Source organism: Pyxicephalus adspersus, chromosome 6 (assembly GCF_032062135.1).
Source record: "Pyxicephalus adspersus chromosome 6, UCB_Pads_2.0, whole genome shotgun sequence".
Taxonomy (NCBI): Eukaryota; Metazoa; Chordata; class Amphibia; order Anura; family Pyxicephalidae; genus Pyxicephalus; species Pyxicephalus adspersus.
The window spans coordinates 43,824,792-43,845,901 of record NC_092863.1 but is presented as its reverse complement, the minus strand read 5'-3'; positions in this window follow the sequence as shown (position 1 = coordinate 43,845,901).

Sequence of the window (21,110 nt, the reverse complement as noted above, 5' to 3'; positions counted from 1 at the left end):
GAGGGCCCTTCTGTTAACAAGAACAGGTGCAGGAAAAAAGAAGAAATTGGGTTTCTGTGAACCTTTGGTGCTATTCCAACAACATCTTTAAAAAGCACAAAAAAACACTTTCTTAATTGCCTCTAATGCATCTTTGAGAAAATAGCAAAATATTTTTTCCCAATTTTTGCCGAATTTCCAGAGGAATTAAAACTCTTAAGATAATCTTTTTTTTAACTAAACGTGTATTTATAAGTGTTAAAACAAAGTAAATTTTTAAAATATCCAACTAGGGCTTTATTTAGAAAACAGGGAATCAGACATACATGGGAATCAAGTCCATATGTTTCAATGTGTATCAATGGCAGTAATTGATTCCCAACATGAAATGTTTGAAGGTATTCCCTCAGATTCCCTGCTTTATAAATGGAGCCCTAGGGTCTGAACACCATGCCTCATTTCTGTAACAAAAATTTATATATAAAATTTGTTTTATATAAAAATCTATAATTATATATACAAAAAAAATCTAAACATTTTAACATATTCTTTACATTTAAATTCCTCCACAGCACCACTGAGACATACTAAACAACTACGTTCTTGCTTCTTGCTTCAGTTTTTAGCCCCAAGATTGCTTTCTAGTGTGACCTGAGTTGATCATTTGTGCGAGCTTTATTTACTATTAACATACTGTTCATGTAATTTCAAAACAACCCAGTAATTTATTTACTTTATAATAGCTGTTAGCCTTGTGCAAGATACCAATTTATACAGTAATTCTGAAGGTTATACTGGGAAAAAATGGCAGGAAGATTCCTTCTTATTATTGATATGTCATGTATTATGTGAAATTCTATATTTACTCCATCGTTTTTCTTATTTTCAGCTGTGCTTGTTAAAGCTGACTCAGCAATTTATTTTTAAGTTGTGTAAGATAATTGCTGCATCCACACACATTCCATTAGCTGTACATGGAGATGCATTTTGTGGACATTGATTGCAAAGTATTGCATCATCCTCACAGGTGTTTAAGTGTTTTTGTTTTTGTGAGCTATTGCAAGTTTGTTACCCATTATTCTTGATTTGACTTTAGATTAGTGATGAGATTGATGTTTCATAACAATAAATTGTTTACCATTGACAGTGGTATTGACACCATTTTTTATTTTGTATTACAGGTACTGATGTCGACCATCTGATCTAATTTTACTGAGAATAAATTTCCGGGTAATGCAGAACTGAAGCCATTTGTTAATTCTAGCAGACTTATTCCCTATTTGACCTGTTCAAGCTATGCAAAGTCCACTGTCCTCCGTGTTGCTGCTGCTGTTGCCATCTCCTGCCAATATTCTAATCTTGCTCCTGGCTCAATGTCTCCCTATTGACCTACGACTGATGAGGTAAGTGCTGTGCATATGGTTTGTTTTTAGTGTTACATTGTCCCTGCACCTAGCTTGGTTCTCTGCCTCTAACAGATGCCAGGATCGGGCCAGGGGACATACAAAACACACAAAAAAGTCCATATATTTTCATATTTTTGTGGACTTATTGGCATGCTTGCCTTACAGCAATATTGTCTGGTTCTTAATGAAATCACACGAGCTTTTAAATTCCTGCTGTTTGGTAACAGTTTGCTTGCCCGAAACCCTCGGCTGGTAATCACTAATCTTTTAAAAGAAGTTTTCTCCTTCCTATAGACACATATGTATGTATTGTTGAACCTGGCACCCAACAGGGGAGCACAGAATTGACTGATACTGTTGCTATACTTGATGTCAGCTAACTCAGATTCCTTGCCTGAACTGTGCTGCCCAGTAAACCACTCTTTGCATTAACCAGGGATTGCACTTGCTAGGACTAAACTAGACCTACTAAATAACCTGTAGGTGGGTGAACTAAACGTGATGTTGTTGACGTTAGTACCATGTCATTTCTTTTTCACCTTCTGGTTCTACAGCAGTATGTAACCACCATGCCAGCCCAATGCAGATTACCTATGTAAGTGGGATAATACACTAAACACCAATTTAAAGAGGCACGTCACCATTGTAAGGAGGTATGCTGATAATAGTATAGGAGGACACAATGGCCACCTATGTAAGGGGACACAAAAAAAAAATTGACAATTGATGTAAGGGGGCACACTGACCACCTATATAGAGGGCCACAATAAACACTGACAACTGATGTAAAGGGGGCACACTGGCCAGCTATGTAGGGGGGCAGAATAAACACTGAAATTGATGTAAAGGGGCACACTGGCCATTATTATAAGAGGAGACCTTAACCACCAAAGTAAATGGGACACTCTGACAACAAATGTAAGGGGCACACTAAGTACTGACTAGCAATGTAAGGAATCAAACTAACCATTGATGTTGGGGATACACTTACAACAAGTGTAAGGAAGCTCACCGAACACTGACCAGCAATATAGTGAGAAACACAGTGTAAAAGGATGGCTGTCACGGATAACAGGGAGGGGAGGGAAACAGAAAGCTTATACTCAGTACTGGGCCTCCAATGGCTAGGAAAAAGGGAATGGTCACCCCTTGCAGACACCCTGACCTAGCCCTAACTCCTAACAGTATGAGTATCCCCTGATGGTGGGAATACTCATACACAGGAACCTAGTCCCTACTAGCCCTGTATAGTCCTAGGAGTAGTGACTGGCTTGAAACTACTGGTTCCTTCCCTTATGAAAGACCCAGTGTCTCCCTGAGGCCTAGTAAACAACAAAAGAACAACAAACACCAAAACACCAAAAGTAATGCAACTTATCTTAATAGCAGATATATAAGCAAGAACTCAGGATGGCACAACACACCAGCTCATCAGATCCCAGCAGTGAATATCAACCGCATAGCATGAAGTGTGAGGCCAGACTAAATGGAGGAGCAGTAATGACCAGCAGCTGCACCTGATACAAGGGGAGTGGTCATTACAAACAACAACACAGAAACAAGTAAAAACAAAGAAACTGTCAGATAACCTCACATGCAGCTTGTCTGACAGATCCTCAAACTTCAGTCACGGAAGGGACCGTGACAATGGCGTTACCAACTAGTGTAATATGAAATAGGGATACCTTGCATGCTTGGAACCCCATAGTATGCTGTGAGTTTTTCCATCAGACACTATATCATTATTGTGTCCCGTACTAGTGACAGTAACACTTCCAACGCCAAAAAAGACAGACATTAAAGCAGAATTTCAGCCTCCCATCTATTCTAATCTCCGATGCTTTTTTTATTATTTCCCCATCCATTACCCACCACATACCTCAAAACAGAGTAAAGGAAGGGGATGGGTGACTAAGAACTAACTACTACTACTGATCTTCACTATACGGAATAGGGAGTAAATGCCACTGTTTTTATCAACTCTTAGGCCAGTTTCACATAGACATTCCCATTGTGGTAGGCAGTCTGCTAACCACCGATTATCTGCCACCTCAATGCTCAAACAATTATAGCATTCAGCGGTGGCTTTACCTAGTTATTGTAAGGCTTTCGTCAAGCGCAACGGTGTATTGTGCATTCCCTGACACTGCTTGCGCCATTTTATAACCCAGGCCTTAGTGTCATCCACCTGACTCTACATAGATGGGCAGAAATAAAGAACCTTTGTCAGGTACAACAGTTTTCTTTTATGTATTACTTGTGTGTATTGAGCTGTTTGTCTAGAGTTTGGCTTTAATTGAAAGTTTTCTTGTTGATAAATGTTTAACAAGTCTTATGGTATTTGTAAATATCTTCCCATGTTCTTGACAATAAAAAAAAATCTTCACAATGTAAATTAATTGCAAAATAATAAACTTTGATTTATTGTGTTTCAGGAAGGGTAATGGGGAATTTATTAATGTCATGAAATGTTGAAACACATTTTAGAGTTAATAATATATCAGTTGTGAAACAGGTCTTAGAAGATCTTAGAAAATTATCACAACAGAGGTCCTCACAGGAGCAGTTTCACAGAATGAATATTCATTAACCATCTCCACAAACTGAACAGTGATTTTGTTTTATGTGTTATTACGAGAATCATGCTGATACATCCTTTGATTGGTTTTGCATTGGCATTAACTGGAAAATCATTTAAACTAAATATGTATGGGCACCAATATCAATGCCCATTTAACAAAGGGGGCATCTGCTAATTAAAAGAAAAATGTAGTGGTATCTATAAATATATTCTAAAGTTATTAGTTATCTGAATATTGAACCTTGCAAATTGCTTTTTAACTCCACAGCTATGAAGCGTGATATTAAAGTAAACCTAGAAATACAAATTGGGGAATATAATTATGGTTGTGGGAAGCTCAAACGCAGTCTCTTAGTGTTGTCTACATTGTTCATTAATCAAGTCGGTTGGTAAGCATCTCAAATTTTAGATTTACACTATGGAGCTGTTTATTCAGCAATAACTATTAAAATTAAATTGTGTTTCAGGGGTACAAACTAGGCTTGCTTTAAGCAATACTGTCTTGCAAAAATATTTCCAATGTAACCTATAAATGTTTAATTTCAAATGTCAGTTTTTTAAAAAACATAGTTATATAGTTACTTATAAAAAATACATGTTAACATTCTTTCACTAAATTATGTTTTTGGCCCACCTTTTTTTTTAATTTTGAATTCACAAGGTGACACTAAAAAAAAATAAAAAAAACAAAACCAAAAAATATTATTGATAAAAAAAAAACAGAAAAAATAACAGCTAAGGGAAAAAGTTGTTGAGGATTTAGTCAATCCTCAACAACTTTTTTCCCTTAGCTGTTATTGTTTCTGTTTTTTTTGTTTTCTTTTTTAGTCAATCCTCAACAACTTTTTTTCCCTTAGCTGTTATTTTTTCTGTTTCTTTTTTTAGCAATAATATTTTTTGGTTAACTAAAAGTGGGTAACTAAAAGTTAATAGGATGTTAACAATTTATTATTTTCAATTATTTTAAAGTTACATTTGTAAGTTTACTTTTCTTTCTGTAACACACAAAATTACATTTACATTGTTCTTGTAAAGAATGAAACAACAAAAGAAAGGAAACAGGGATTTTACATCGGTCATATAGGGTATATTAATTGTTTGTATAAGGCAACAACTGAAAATTAGTACAAACAAATTGATCAACATAACTTAGTATTATAATTGTTCTTGTAAAAGAAACATAATCTCTCAGGAACCTGGAATGCAGGAGTTTAGCTAGGAATCTTTGCACCCCATAGCTAAATTTTGGATGGTATGCTATAATTGTGAGGGTGATTGCCAAAACATTGTACAGTAGTATGAATAGACAAAATAATGATTGTTTTTGTCAATACAAACCAAGCAATATGAAAAGCTTGTTGCTCTTTCCCTGCTTTAATATTTGTCAAACCAATCCACAGCCAGTACCTGCACATAACACTTCTGGAACCAGCCAAAAAGCTAATGCCTCATACAGGTGTTCATTCCTTTGCTGCCTTTGCATCCCAAGGAACTGACACTTTACAGCTGCTGGATGAGCTGCTTTGCTGTGGATCATTAGCACTGCCATATTAGATGCTAAATGGGGCTCATCCTTTATCTCATAGACTGGCATTAGGCAGTAAAGCTTATGGAGTGTAATGCCTAGGCATGAATCCATAAACATGTTTACTATGCTAAACAAGCCAATAATCTTCCTATTGTTATACCAGCCAGGGCTAGGCAGTTAGTGTCAATCTGAAAGACTTCTGGTTCACTAACCCTGTGCAAAGTCATATCGTCTCCCTTGGCTCTAAGTCCCATACAAACTGCTATGGTAGCTATGATAATGCCCACACCACTTTCTGAATGATCAATCAGACACAATCAGTCACATGCACACAAAGGCCCTTAGAGAAGTCTATTTCTTTTTCACAGGAACTCACAGGACAGTCTGTCTTTTACCTCCACATCACACCTTGTTACACATAGATGTACGGCAGAGCAAAATTTCGGACAGGTTACACAGAGCACTATATTGTCTTTTCTGTTCTGAGCAATTACAGAAATAGATCTGATCATTTTTGCTGCTTTCCACACATAGAATATGAAAATTACTTTGACTAGGCGAGTGATACCAGTCACATTGATATAGGCATTCTAATTGGAAATGGGCTTCTATTTCACAGCAGTGAAACAAGGGAGCTCTGGAATGCTAGGACATAATTGTATCTTGAGGCCGCTGGCTTTACTTATTCTCAAAGTCTTGAAAAATAAAATAATAAAATTGCAGTACATCTCTGCAATACATACACATTTTCCATTTTTTATCATTTTACAAACATTACAAATACAAAATATACAGTAATACACTGAGCTCCTAACTTACTTCAGTTCTCCCTTGCCAATTACCCCTGTGATCCCACAAGTTGGATATTTGCTTCGCACTGAATTTTATGATTTTGATTGTCCTGAGCTAAATTCATACTTAAAGGGAACATAAACTCAACATTTTCACTTTTTATTAATATTATTATTATTATTATTATTAATAAACAGGATTTTTATAGCGCCCACATATTACGCAGCGCTGTACATTAAATAAAAAAACCCTTTTATGTAAAGGAAAAATGTTAATTATTTATAATTTTTTAAGTGCAACTTCCTTTTTTTAAAAAAAGTCACACATCCTGGGAGGCTCTGGCTGCTCCTTCTCTCCATGCCCTAATCTCCAACATGCACAGAGGGGGCATGTCAGGAAAGAGATGCCAATCTCATGCAAGCACAGTGAGATCGTCTATCTTTTTTTCTTCCCTTTACAGTGGGCTAGGTCACCTGCGCAGTGCGAGATCGGGTGACATACCATGGGGAAAAAAAGACAAGACAAAGGAGAAGGCTGCAGATGGGGGCACCCGGCACTACCCCGAGCCCAGGATGACGCGGGACTGGATCACGGGAAGGACCAGGGGCATGGAGGGATCTGCATAATTAAAGTTAAGTGTCATTTTTTTGTTTTCAGTTTAGTTTTAGTGTTATTTTTGGTGGTCACAATTGGTAATGTTGTATAGGAAAAAGACTACTCCAAAGGCTGTTTCGGCCCAAGGTTGCCACTTGCTGTTTGTTTCTCAATGCTACTAGTCCCTTCAACTTTGTATGGCTGGTAGAATTATTTTAGCAACACTGAAAGAATTTTTATGACTTTTGGCTGTTTTAATACCTATCATCATGTTAGGCAGGGCTAACATAATCAGTGCATAGCTGAGGGAAGTATATCCTTATGATATGGCACATTGGTGCCAAACGCCTCTTTTGGCAATGGTAAGCACTGCAACGAAATTTGTGTTCATACCTTTTTGGAAGCTTGAGAACTTTCCCTAGCCTTGGATTCCAAGGAACAGTGTGGTTCATATAATATTTTATAGGTATTAGTTAGCAGTTTTCTACTAGCCAATATGCTCTATGGCCAATAAATGACGAATACAAAATACAAAAAAAGCATTTTTCCATTAAAGGAACAATACCATGGAACTAATAGAAAACCATGTAATCTAATGACTGCAATGTCACATGTACAGATAGTATTGATTAATACATTTACAATAGTTATATAGTTAAAATATTTTTTTTACAAAACAAATGTAACTGCAACTCATTCAGTACCCCTGGTAGCCAAATATTAGCATGTAGCTATGAGAATACATTATTTTTTCATAACTGTAGTTACTGAGGAGAGGAATTCTTCTTGCCTAGATTCTTACATATCAGTTCACAAGAACCAGTACAACAAAATAAAAACTTGTTAGAAATAAGGTGTACATATAACTTTGAATGAAAGTGTCTTGAAACAACATTGTTCTAGAGTAGAAAAAAAAGTTTAGCCTAGAACTATTTGATAGAATAGTGGGAACTTAACATTGCTTTTCATTTAAGAAACATGTATAGGAAAAGGTTAGGTTAGAATAAATTCCTTTAGGGCATAGTCAGTGATGATGTTGAGTTCTCGGTAGTTTATCAAGTTGTTAAGGATCGATTTTAACCTTTACTTTTAAATGAAATTACAGACTTTCATTTTTATTCCTGTGATCATTCTGTCTCTGCAGAGAGTGTTCTTAAACCCAGTCATTTTGTCTGTAGTACTTGACAAAGCATGGGTGAGTGTTGTATTAAATCTAAAATGGAATTCTATATATTGGATAGAGATTGACAGAGGGCTGAACTCCTTAATGGTTGAAAAATAAAGCAGGGATATCCCTGCCTACAACATGATGTCCACAAAGCTGAGGATCTGTGCTATACGTTGTCACTGGTATTACCATCTCTAAACGCTACCCAAGGGTTTCTCCTGCTGGGCTCCGAAATACAGGCATTAAGCACTGATCCACTAAATCTAAAACAAATTAATTTTGGGTGGGGGACCTTTACACCAGCTTTTCAATTACAAAGCTGCTAGTAAGCCATTTTAAAGGTCCAGGTCTGCTAGAGGTTTATGTGTCATGAAAAAACAAGTATGCTGAACATACCTTCACATTTATTACTAGGCCCACCAAAAGTCAATTTTGCTTTAAAGAGAACCCATTGACCTGCATTGGAATAAACATGTACAGTCTCACTAGGAAATGCTTATAAGTTAGTAAAGTTTTACAAAGTTTATCTGGAGTTTCAGGGGCTCACATAGAGCTGGACAGTTGCTTGAATCTACCCCCCAATAGGACTCCCCACCAAATTCATTGAAACAGATACCTATTTGCTTGAACCTCAAACTGAATTTCCATACTTACACTGAAATGATATTGGATTATCATGGATGCCAGGAAGTGAGGAGAGTCTCCTATCAGTCTCAGATTCCAATAAAAACCAAAATGATTTCCCATCCTTCCCCATTCATTTATAAACTAGACAAACATGATTGTGTTGACGTATATTTAAATAAAGCATATTAATAACTAAATGTGATGTCCCCGGTAATGGATATCTTGCTACTTGTCTGTTCAGTTTTTGTGGCCAGCAGTCATCTCATACACTCTGATCTCCAATCATCTAGAGTTACATTTTATAACAACTTTCACCTAACAACTTCCAGATACACATATTAAAAATTGCACAAAGCTTACACTTTGCATATTCAGTTCTTAATATTTCAAAATCATTGACATAAGCTATAGCCACACAGCCGTTCAATTATGCCAAGAAATGGCTCTTCAGATCCCTTATTACTGAGTAAAGCAGACAGTAGGTTCAATTCAAAAATATTTAACCCAGGGGAACAAAAATCAGTATTTTAAGCCACACAACTGCAATTTTCTAGTGTACCTAGTGTATAAAGTCTGGCTGTTAACAGGCTAGCAACTAAAGGTTTTTCTATGACCTTGATTTCCTGCAACGGCTGCTCACATATTGCTTTTCTGACAAGTCCCCTTTATAGGAGCTTCAGTTAATGATTAGCTTCCTATGTTTCTGTGCTGCTTGAACATGCTACCTTTGTAGTTGTATACAGCCTTTTCTCAGATAAATTACCTGCATCATTGAGAGGTCATTTGACACAGGTGACATATGTCTTTGCAGGTACTATATATATATGTTCACATGGTAGTATACACATAGCATTAACCAGATGGGTGAATTTGTAGCAGTGATTCCTTGACAATACAATTCACTAAAACCAGATCCCATTGGTGACTAGTAGCTTGCACCATATTTACTATACTTTATAATAAATTACCTCTAAAATAACCTAATTACCACTTGCTGGTACAAATAACTCTTTTTCATCGATTTGTAGCTAAACCACAGAGGTTCTTGCAGATTAAATATCATTGCATATAAAATGCTCATCTGACATGACTCTTTTTCGGCAAGGTTATGCTTCTGTTTCCACTGGTCAGTTGAAACAATTCTATCTTCCACTTGATGTAAATAACTGTATGCATTACCTACAGTGCTAATCTGCACAGTGCCGGAAAATAGGAATGTGAGTTTTTAGATGGGAATCCCCATTGGTTTTTCAACCACAATATAACTATGTAACCTTGAGTTGTATACAAAAAGAATAGCCTACCTGCTGTGTACTTCATTTTGTTTATACAGATACTGATTTAGTGCACTAGGACACTCCAGTTCCTTTTGCTAGCAATGTGGTCATTGTGGAACCCATTATCTGGTGATGCTTCCTCACATCCAGAAACGTTTTGTGTAAAATGCCAGGGTTTGTCAGCAATTAACAAAATTCAAACCTCCATTTGAACTTGGAATTGTCTTGGTGATATAGGAAACCTAAAAGAAGAACATATTTAGGCTATTAAATTCCTACTACCCTCCTATTACCCTATTACTTCTATTACCATCTATGTACCTGCTTGCGCTTATCCTAAAGAGGTTATACAAAACTCATATTATGTTAATAAGTGGACTTCCTGACTGCTTTATTTACTGCATTAGTATCTCACTGAATGCTAATAAAATTGCTGTCTAAGGAAATGTAAATACTAGATATAATGGACCAAGGGCAGTAACCCATAAAAAAATACAAAATACAGAAATTGCTCACTGATTTGGCTCTTTGCAGATAATCCAGTTCATTAATTAACAAATTGACAAATAATTTTTTATTTTAAAGTCTCTTGTTTTTATTTTGAACTGAGTGTGTAAAAGGAACAGACGCTGGGAGTTTTTCTTATTATCGCATACCTAAAAATCCGCCACTAGAAGGAGCTGTTCTGTGCTTTCTTTATGCTGGTAATCTCAAACAAGTTTTGCTTTGACACTTCCTATAATAAAAATGACATAATAAATATAAAATACCTAATTTTCTAATGAACATTTAAAATCTGACATGATAACAATATAATGAATGGATCTATGGAAACAAACAATACGTAAAGACAAACAGAAACTACCTAACTATTGCACATATTTTACAGCAACTAATAATAGTAATCCCAAGTAAGGAACAGCTATATGGTGCATTCTGTATCCTCTAATAACATCTCTCTTGCAATTTTGCTATTGGATAATCTTTCTCCTAAATTCACTATAATGTAGGTGAGATGCAACATATTCAAAAAAACAAGTGTGTGCAGTAAATTGTTTTCCTTGTTATAAATAAAATATATGCATCTACATAAATTTGACAAATATAAACATTGATCACAAAATGCTAAAATATATTCCCACAACATTGTGCACATACACATCTAATTATGCCTATTCAGTAGACAATAGAAATAAAATATGTCGGGCAACTGGAGTTTGGGAGTCACGTTGTTCTGCCTCTCAGCACAGAAACATTCATCTACTGTAATGCTAACAACCTGTGGATTTATTCAGTTTGTTTCATTGTTGTGATCTATTTTTCTGCTGTATATAAAATCTTAGTGTGCCACCAGCATGCTTTTGGTGTAGAGAAGATCCTGACAGAATAGTAATACACGATATATATGAAGTATATAGGTATGGTGGATAGTGTTCACAGGGGTGTAAAAATCAGGAAAGTACTTCACATTTTTAAACGGTTTGCGAAAAAAAAAAAATCAAATGCCTGTTTTATAACCAGACAATGACAAATATAGAAAACACAAGAAAATTCACTTGTGTACCTTTGCTTCACTTGTTTGGCAGGAGTTGGTAACTTGAGAAGCTATACAAGGTATGGAGATAAGTTCCATGCATATGATCATTTGTGACCAAAATGACTGCCATTCATATTATACTCTTTTCGGGGATTTGTGGTTGTTTGTGATAAAGCCTCTCTACACAACTGATGTGGCCATTTATGTCATAAGAGGGTAAATATTTTACTGCAATCTGATTTATATGGAAACCCTTAGAGAATATTCATTCAGTGACATCCTTCTCTTAACCAATTTAGCCTGGACTGTGGGAAATGAACCTAGTCTGACATCTATAAGAAGTAAAGAAATATCGGTGCTACCCTTGGCAGTAATGAATTGGAATGTTAGATGTGGTCTGATAAAATTTTTCATTTATGCACCAAATGATTAATCTCAGCAAGGTTGTTGCATGAATGTACAAAGAACTGGGTACTAAGCCACACTTGGTGGGCTGCTCCGCTCTCCCCCATTCCACTCCATTCCACTCCGCCAATCCTATTGATTCATGTTTGGGTGTTGGTTATTATCATGTCTCATGAACTATGTTCCTGATAAAACGGTATATGGTTTTTGTGAAACGTGTCAAACTATAATATTAGAATCATGGAGACCACAAATATGGTATTGAAAGATGTATATAATGTTTTAATATTTGTGCAATAAATGTTGCTTTCATATTGATATGTTTGCAATTACTTGTGGAATGCCTTAAAAGTTCCTTGTGCTGGCTGTTTGTTTGATCTATGGATTATTTTGGGATGTGGCATTAATTAATCTATTTGTTGGGGAAATGTCTTACCTTTAATGGTGAACAAGGAACTAGCAGCATCTCCTGCTTCCCTTTAGCTGTGCAGCTTGAGATGTACTTTCTTGGCATTTCCAGCACACATCCTGCAGCTGTACATAGATGAACGGATTTTTTAAGCAGGTTAGTCCCTGGCTCTATCCTGCTCTGCCATTATTTACTTGGACTTTATAGGTTTTACCCAGCAACAGTCACCAGTGCCTGTTTTAGCGTTAACCTGGGCTGATCTGCTGATGGTGTGTTTGGTTGGATTTACTATTGCTAATTCTGCCTTGAACACCTCATCTGGTGGATTGATTACCCGTGTATGACTTCTAGCTCTGTATTCTGGATTTGCCTCTGTAAGAACCTTGGTACTTAATTATCTGTGGGCTCCTAGTCCTCTTTCAGCCCTTCCCCAGACACCACCTCTTACGCACAAAAGTTTTGGGAGAAACTGTGCTGGGAGGTGCAACTAGACGCCTAAGGCTGAGCGGGGACTTGCTATAGGCCAAGACTGTGGCCTTAGATTGGGGGACCGGCATCTGGCCAGTACTGGGGCTGGACCAAGGCTTTACATATACAATGTTGAATCACTGGCTTGGTTATTCTAACAACATTCATGTTTTTATACAGTTTTAATTTGTCATAACATTCTGATGTTTTAACTATACCTTTTGCCACTAAAATCCCTTACTTGCCACCCAACCTGTAAGTGAGGATTATATGGCTCCTAGCCTATAGCTTTTTTTTAAGCTTTAAGCTTTAAGAAGCTTGCCAAAAGAGTCCAATCAAGTCAATAGCATGACACCTTCAATATTCCTAAAATGCTTCGGGAAGTTTTTGATCTAAATTAATTTCTTTTAAAAATATAGAAAGCTTGATGCATTACTTTACAAATACCTTCTAAACATTTTACAAGGAACCAAACAAGTGTAGAGAAAGGTGTGTGTTAGGCTTAGCTTGTAGGGCGTAAGTGTTTTTGCACTTATTTACAAGTGATACTTTACTAGTGAGAACCAATTATATTATCCACATCAGTTATCATATGAGGAGCCTCACACATTTTCAATCCATTTTTAGGTTTGTATATTAATACCATTTTCTATTTCTAATACAATTGTCATAAGTAAGGATATATTAACCCTTTCCTGCTCTCTTACCCTTATTGAAATTACCTATTCTTCCACGCTATTCCCCAATACCAGAAAGAAGTTGCCCCTGATACCCAGTTGGGAATTGTTCTGGTTTCCAGAGCTGGGTTGCAAGCATTTGTGGGAGAACCTAAAGAGTTGATCAGAAACTATTTCCAATGGTTTTCAATCAAGTGTTTTGCATGGTTCTTTTACTGCCACCACTGAAGCTGTGTTATGGTTGGGTTGTAAAGGGATGGAAACAAACCCGGAGTCACAATAGCAATTTATCATGTAGGACTGATGTATACTTCTACACCCCAATGGATCATGTGTTTATCATTTCACAGCCCTAGCGCCTAAGTCAGAGCTCAAAACTTCTAATAATTTTAATATGTAAAGCAGTTAAAAGTTAACATTCACCATGCTTACACCACACCACATTGTATAGCATAACTTTGGTCTGTTTTTTCATTACCGTTTAATTTTGTTCAAATTGCTCAAAGCCCTATTATATTGTATGCCATATCCCTTCAACCAGAAATAAAGGGATGAAACAACCAAAACTTTTAAAATGTTGTTATACAATCCTTTACACCAGGAGTGTCTGGCCCACAATGTCCTTTTTTTGGCCCCCAAAGGAATCTTAAATATGAATTGCAACTGGCCTGCCTCTGCATTGAACAATTCCCCCCATCACAATTCCCGGCATCACTCGTGTCTATAGACCAGCGACCTCCCTGCCTATGCGTGGCATTGGACTGTTTTATAGAGGCTGGGAATTGTAGTAGTGGTGCTATTTCAGTGAAGAGGGAGTTCCAGCCACTTATAACATAAGGCCCCCCATTGGACTGTTTTCTTGACGCAGGGAATTGTAGTAACGGTGCTATTTTAGTTTCAAGTTTGGCCCACTATGTATTTGAGTTTGACACCCCTGCTTTACACCATATAAAAAGTTCATTAAAAATATCATGAATCATAAACGCTTTATGGACTACCCCTAAAATACAGATGGACAAAAAAAAAAACACAGTCTAAGATATCTATATATATATCTTAAAAATGGTTATTATGCCTAATATAACTTATGTATTTTATTGTCACAGATAGGTGACCTACTATATCTCCCATCAATTCTCTCAATGTGTTTCATAGAAGTATCTGCTTTCTCAGGAGAAGTGAATCATTTGAAAAGGGGTTAACTATGAAGAGGAAATTTAAAAACGATGTAGGCAGCCAAGGGGCAGACAGTTAGGATAAAGGTGTTTAGGTCAGTGGGAGGGATGGCAGCAAGAGACTCCACCTTGTCCAGAATGGTCTCAGGAAAGGTGGAGTTGTCTGTGACATTATTGTGTAGCTAGCTTCTCCTGCCTTGAACATTTTCTTGTGTTATGACAATGAGGTAACATTGCCTGCCATGACTTTGCTTGTTTTTGGCGATGGTATCTCCTGATGATTTAGTACTGAGCTGCTCCTTTCGCCTCTCGCCATTCATTAGCCTGTGAACCGAAACTAAGATTTACAATTTGGGATTAGTTTAAGCAAAACTTTACTTGTACAAATATTCAGTCAGTTATCACAGGCCTCAGGAATCTTTTATTACACAGCCTTTGATCAGCAATTTTTTACTCTGACATTGAAGAGAAGTGTGATGTTGATGAAGATACAGGAGAACATTGTCTAGAAGACAACAAAGTATGTGGGATGGCCCTAACTTTCAGGGTGTTTCCATAATATTAATAACGTGTAAAAGTTTATTTAACTCAACAATCAGCATACTTATATAGAATAATTGCATAGTTTCAAAACTGTATCACAAGTTAGCTTTTATTCTTTAGAAAGAAATTAGTGAAATATATACTTCTAAATGAGTCGGTCAAACATAAAGCCACATAAAGGAAAATGTCTCTGCAAGGAGACAAGAAGCAATTTTAACAATCCTTCTGTAAGGTTTTTCTAGACACTTTATTTCTAATTATGCTTAAGACATTCTTTGTGTTTTCAGTAGATAATATATGTTTGACTCACCCCCAGAAAGCTGTTTGAATACGTATTGCAATTTGCTCTCAGTTTTCAAAGATTCCGGCAGCTTCCTCTCTTTGTTCTCAAACTGCTCAGTGTTCAAATGGATGAAGTGTCAAAAGGAATTAGATTAAATGGTGGCAGAAATCCCTCCAGAAAATGATTAAAATACATGGAAAAAAGTCAGACTTATGAATTTCCATTTGTAACTAAACCTTTACGCATAACTGATTATTGTCATAATGAGAACGAGGAGAAAATCTTTGATAAATTCAAGAATATCAGGCACACAATGAATTCCATGGTTCAAGGATAGGTTTACATTAATTAGTGGCTTCAACTGAATAAACAGCAGTGTTATGAGACAGCTATAAAATAAAAAATCTAAATTGAAATGTTCCTGAATGTGGTTTAGCTGACTCGGTGACCTCTCAGCTGAAATTTGCATAAAGGAATTATCAAACATGTCTTCTTACATTTTCCTATCCTTAAAATCCTTGGTAAAGGATTTTATCCTTGATAATAATTAATGTGCATTTAACACACTTCTCAAAGGATTACAATGGTAATTCTGCAGGAGCACAAGGCTAAAATTATAGTGAATATCAGTATTTTCCCAACCACATTAAAGGGAACCTTTCATGGAAATAATATTTACAAGGTAATAGGAGTACTAAAGATAAAGTGTACAACATGCCTTTTTTATATGTTTTAAATTGCTTTCTCTGATTCCAGAGAAATGTATCCCTAGGCCTCCAGATGACCATATGTATATAAATTTATAAATGCAGAAGTGTGCCTTAAATCTAATACTAAAAAGTCACGGAGAACAAATTTTTACTTGTATTTTTAAGCAAATGAAGCATAAGGCTCAGGTCACACGGGTAGTTTTTGGTAGTGTGACCACCTACAATTAATTGCTAGTGACTGATGCCCAATCATTTCACATGGGCAACAAGGCAGTAACATACTTTATAGTAATGATTATTGCTAGTAATAGAATGAATGGTTTAAAAAGTGTGAATGCACTGACAGGGTCATCCTTATAGCTCAGCTATCCACAGATGTTTTTTAAACTTATTTTCCCCTTTTTTAAGTTTTTACATTTAGTACTACATTTGGTATTTTTTTTATCTTATCTCAGGCCCAACAACTCACTCTACATGGGATTTTGTGTTTCCAAAAATACCAATATATATCCAGCATCTAAACCTATTTGCATTAAAAACATTAAAATTAAAATTACAAATACATTTCTCTTGTGGTGTGTGTGTGTGTGTGTGTGTGTGTGTGTGGGGGGGGGGGGGGTAGGTTTACAATCTCCATGTGTCATGTCCCATAAATCATATCACAACCACTTTCTTATGCTGTGGTTTGAGGACATTTAAGGTACTAACACAATCATCTTGTAGCTCTCTAAAACTTTATTAAAAATGCAAAATTAAGCAGATACAATCATTTTAACATATTTCACATATTCTCATCTCATTCGACGCGTTTCAAAATTTAATTCTGCTTCCTCGGGAAAGTTCAAGACGGGATTTTTCCATAATGGCAAGTAGGTGATGAACTTAAATATAAGGTCAGCTAAGGTATAGGTCAGCTATTTGGTAGAAAAACAAAATTATGGCCCTAAAACTGTTTTTCTGACACTGGGGTATTCATGAGGAAACCATTCATATATTTATGTAGTATTCATAAATACACACATACATCCTAACTGCATTTATGTATCTATGATGGGGGGGCTTTTAGTATTTTTAATTTTTTTTGCATACATTTGTTTAATTCACATATTTTTATTTGTCATTGATTGCTGCCATTGGTGGCTGATATGACCCCTGTAAAACAGTAAAGAGGAAAGATAAAGGAGTCATCAGACCGGTCTCTTTCTACAGTCCATGTAGATTTAGTTAAAATGCCGTCACACTGTAAAAGAATACTGCTGTGTCCAGTGTGCTGTCAACATTAGAAATGACTCCATTTACTACATGTCACATAGTTAATATGTTGTTTTGTTGTGTTTGCTGATTTGTTCTTCTGGTTGGTAAATTAGTACAGGATGCAGTAATTGCATTTGGCTTTGTGTCATTTAAAGAAGATCCATTTACAAGGTCATTCTGCATGTCACACATCAAAGTTACACATTTTAAACTTGTAGTATGACCAATTACTGCACCAGTCAATACAGAATGTGATGAAGAATGATGAAATATTGACAGGTCAATTTGCACTCAATCATCTGATCAAAAATGAAAAAGTTGAATGTAACAAAAAAAGGTGACTTTTTGAAGGATTTTGACTTTTTTTTTCTATAGTATATAATGAAAATATTGGTGACATGTTACTGTCTTCAAAATTACTTGAGATGGGGGTAGAACACAGGAACCTATGAAAACATTTTCCTAAATCATGTAGTTTTATACTAAATCAAACAAAGAACACAAGGGGCACTGTTTATAAAACAGATCTGTAATTCCTTGAAACATTCCCTGGTGGGAATCAATTACTGCCATTGAAATGACACCTGGTAGATTCCCACAAGGTAATGTTTGAGAGAATGTTAGATTACCGTTTAATACTTAATATCTTAATACTTTAATTCATACAGGATCATTGTCCCAAGTCAATTGCACCAATACATAAATGTGACAATTTTATTTAATTCACAAATCAACAAATATATTGTATGGGGATAATTCCTGGCTGCAATTTAGGTGAAACAGTGTAACATCATCCAGGTAATACACAAATTATACAGTAGGGAGGGCCACACTGGAACTTTGCAAATAACTCAAAAAGTTGTCAGGTGGCTATTGCTTTACCAACCATACTTCAAGTTTGACTAACAGAACAAAACTACATGTTTTTTTAATTTTTTTTTCCTTAGGAAAGAAATTGGCTTTGCAATTTTCAAAAACATACTAGCCATGAACTCCTAAAAAATGGAATTATATTTGCATTATTCCAGACCAATGTCTTCATAACACCTTGACCGGTATACGCTTTTACAAAATGATAAAGTCTAATATGTAAAAGTACAAGTTTCAGAGTGTCTCCATATTCTGAGTTGAGCAAGATAGTAATATAATTGGAACAATTCTGTCTTTTACAGGCTGTATTTATTTCTAATGGCTAGGAAATGGGAACGTGGTAATATATATCACCATGTATGAAAGCTGGGAGGAATGTGTCTATGTTATTCATTAGGACAGTAATCCATAGCAGTCAATCAATTTCTAGTTTACTGAAGTCATCTTACAAATGTATGAATTCTATAGGTTATTGAACTGTGCTCTTTGCCTTATTGAATAAGTATGACAGGGTTTTACGAATTAAATTGTACTGTTAAGAAAATGGCAATTTATCCATATCTGAAGATAAAAGCAAGTGCATAATTGGTTCCTATGGGTAAAACTGTTTGATGTCATCTAATTTTATAAAAAGGTCCTATTTTCAACATGACTGCACTTCCATATATTGAATTATTTGGAAAAGTTGAGGACAATATGCAAAGGGCAATATTATTTATGCTGTGTGTGCCCTTCTGTATAAAATAAGCCAAAATTAGTAACTCTGACAAAAAATCTGTTGTGTCACTTTAAGCACCGTATGCTGGACATATTCTCTTAGGGTTCTTTTTATAAAGCAGTTAATCTGACATTCATTGACAGTCATCTGCCATTAATACATACAGATCTTGAAGATCTTCCACCAGAGAATGTTTCAGTAAACTCCAGATTCACTGCTTTTTAAATAGACCCCCTAATTTTCTAACTGTCTGGTTTAGAGTGCTTTATATCCTGCTTGTCAATTTGTTTAGGCTTAGACAATTCACTTTTGCTTTTCAAAAATCTAAGCATGAAAAATATAACTAATATTATATATTATATATTGCTAGTGTGACAGGTCAGAAGAAAATACAACAATTGTTCTGCATGCATGCATGCATTATTATTATTATATTATTATGTTCTGCATGCATGCATGCATTATGTAATACATAAACACAGATATTAGATTTAAAAAAGGATTTAAATTAATTGAAATATGAATTTGCTTTGTGAGGGTTTCACACGGCCATATGCATTCATACTTTTATACTTAATTATCTTTATTTGAAAAAATTAGAAACCAAAAATAGAACTCCTATTTTTAGTAAATCATCCTTTTCCATTTTGTAAAAAAATAAAATGCTAAGGTACAAGGTTTAAATTCTTTTAGCAAATTAACCACATAAATTATATATACTTCTACATCTCCTAACCACCAACTGTTTACACTGGTAATCCCCTAACCTAACCCAGAATATATAGTGGCCATAGACTGATCTCATAGAAAGCAATCAAAATACCACTTATGAAACAATGACCACTTTAACATGTAACTTACTTGGCTGCAATGGAAGAGAAAGTCCTGAAACAACAGTATTTTAAATATGGTAACTACCGGTAGTTATTAGTGTTGGTCGAATATCTCACTATTCGATTCGACAGCTATTTGATCGAATAGGGGGATATTGTTCGGGTGATCGAATGCTGAATTCAAACACCATTAAAGTCAAAGGTGGGAAAATTCGGATTATTTTTCAGAGTGTCATCAGGGTTTACCTTTCCTCAGCCAATCACAGAGCACTAGAGGTGATGAATGGGGGGACTTGTCCCCATTTAACCTCTAGTGCCCGGGGATCCCACACTGACAGGAGGATTCCCACGGCTGTCATTGTGGGATAACCTCTAAAAAAAATAAAAGTTAGTTACACAAATCACACACATTTATTAAATTACTTTAACATATTTTTTTACACATTTTTTTACACACAAATTAGGTATTTCTGGCAAGTGAATGCAGTTTCAGCAACATTGGTATGAATATGAATCAAAGCTACTTTACAAAATTTGATTGGCCTTTTCTAAATCCGTTGTTACAAAAGTAGTGCTCGGACTGCATAAAGTGGAGAACAAAGAACTAGTAATTGGTTATCAGAACTTCACTTTTTTTTTTATAAATGGGCTCCTAGGTGGTAACATTTTGCTTTGAATTTAAAACTTCATTTTATTTTTATTGTTTATGGATTTAAAAAATATAAACAAAAATGTATATATTTATATATAAAAATATATTGTCCATAAGATTATTTCATAGTAAGTGCACCTAAAGCTTACAAGATGCCATTTATAAGGTATATCTATTTCTAAAATATGCAATGGTACATGCAATACAGAAAAAAGTGCAAAGAAAAACTGAAACAGTTAAAAAATGAGGAAAAAACAAATATAAATGAGTGAAAAAAATTAGCCCTCTTAAGGATAGTTTCCTTTCTAGGCTTCCAATTCCAAGTAGTGGATATCAGATTCCATCTTGTCAAGGGTAAAAAAATTAAAAACCTGTATGTAAAAAGACAAACTTTTTAAAGAATTGTAGAAAAGCTGAAATATAGTCAACAATTTTGCTTTATTCCTGTAGAATATTACTTCTAGGAACAAAATCCTTTAGAAATAAAAAAAAATCTAAAGCGGTAATCATACTTTGTCATTATCTCAGGGAGGCTGATCAAGCCAGAAGTGTGCCCTTAGACTCTTGCTGCCAGGAGAACTTTGTTACTTTGATGTAAAAAGAGAATAAAATAAGCTTCTAATT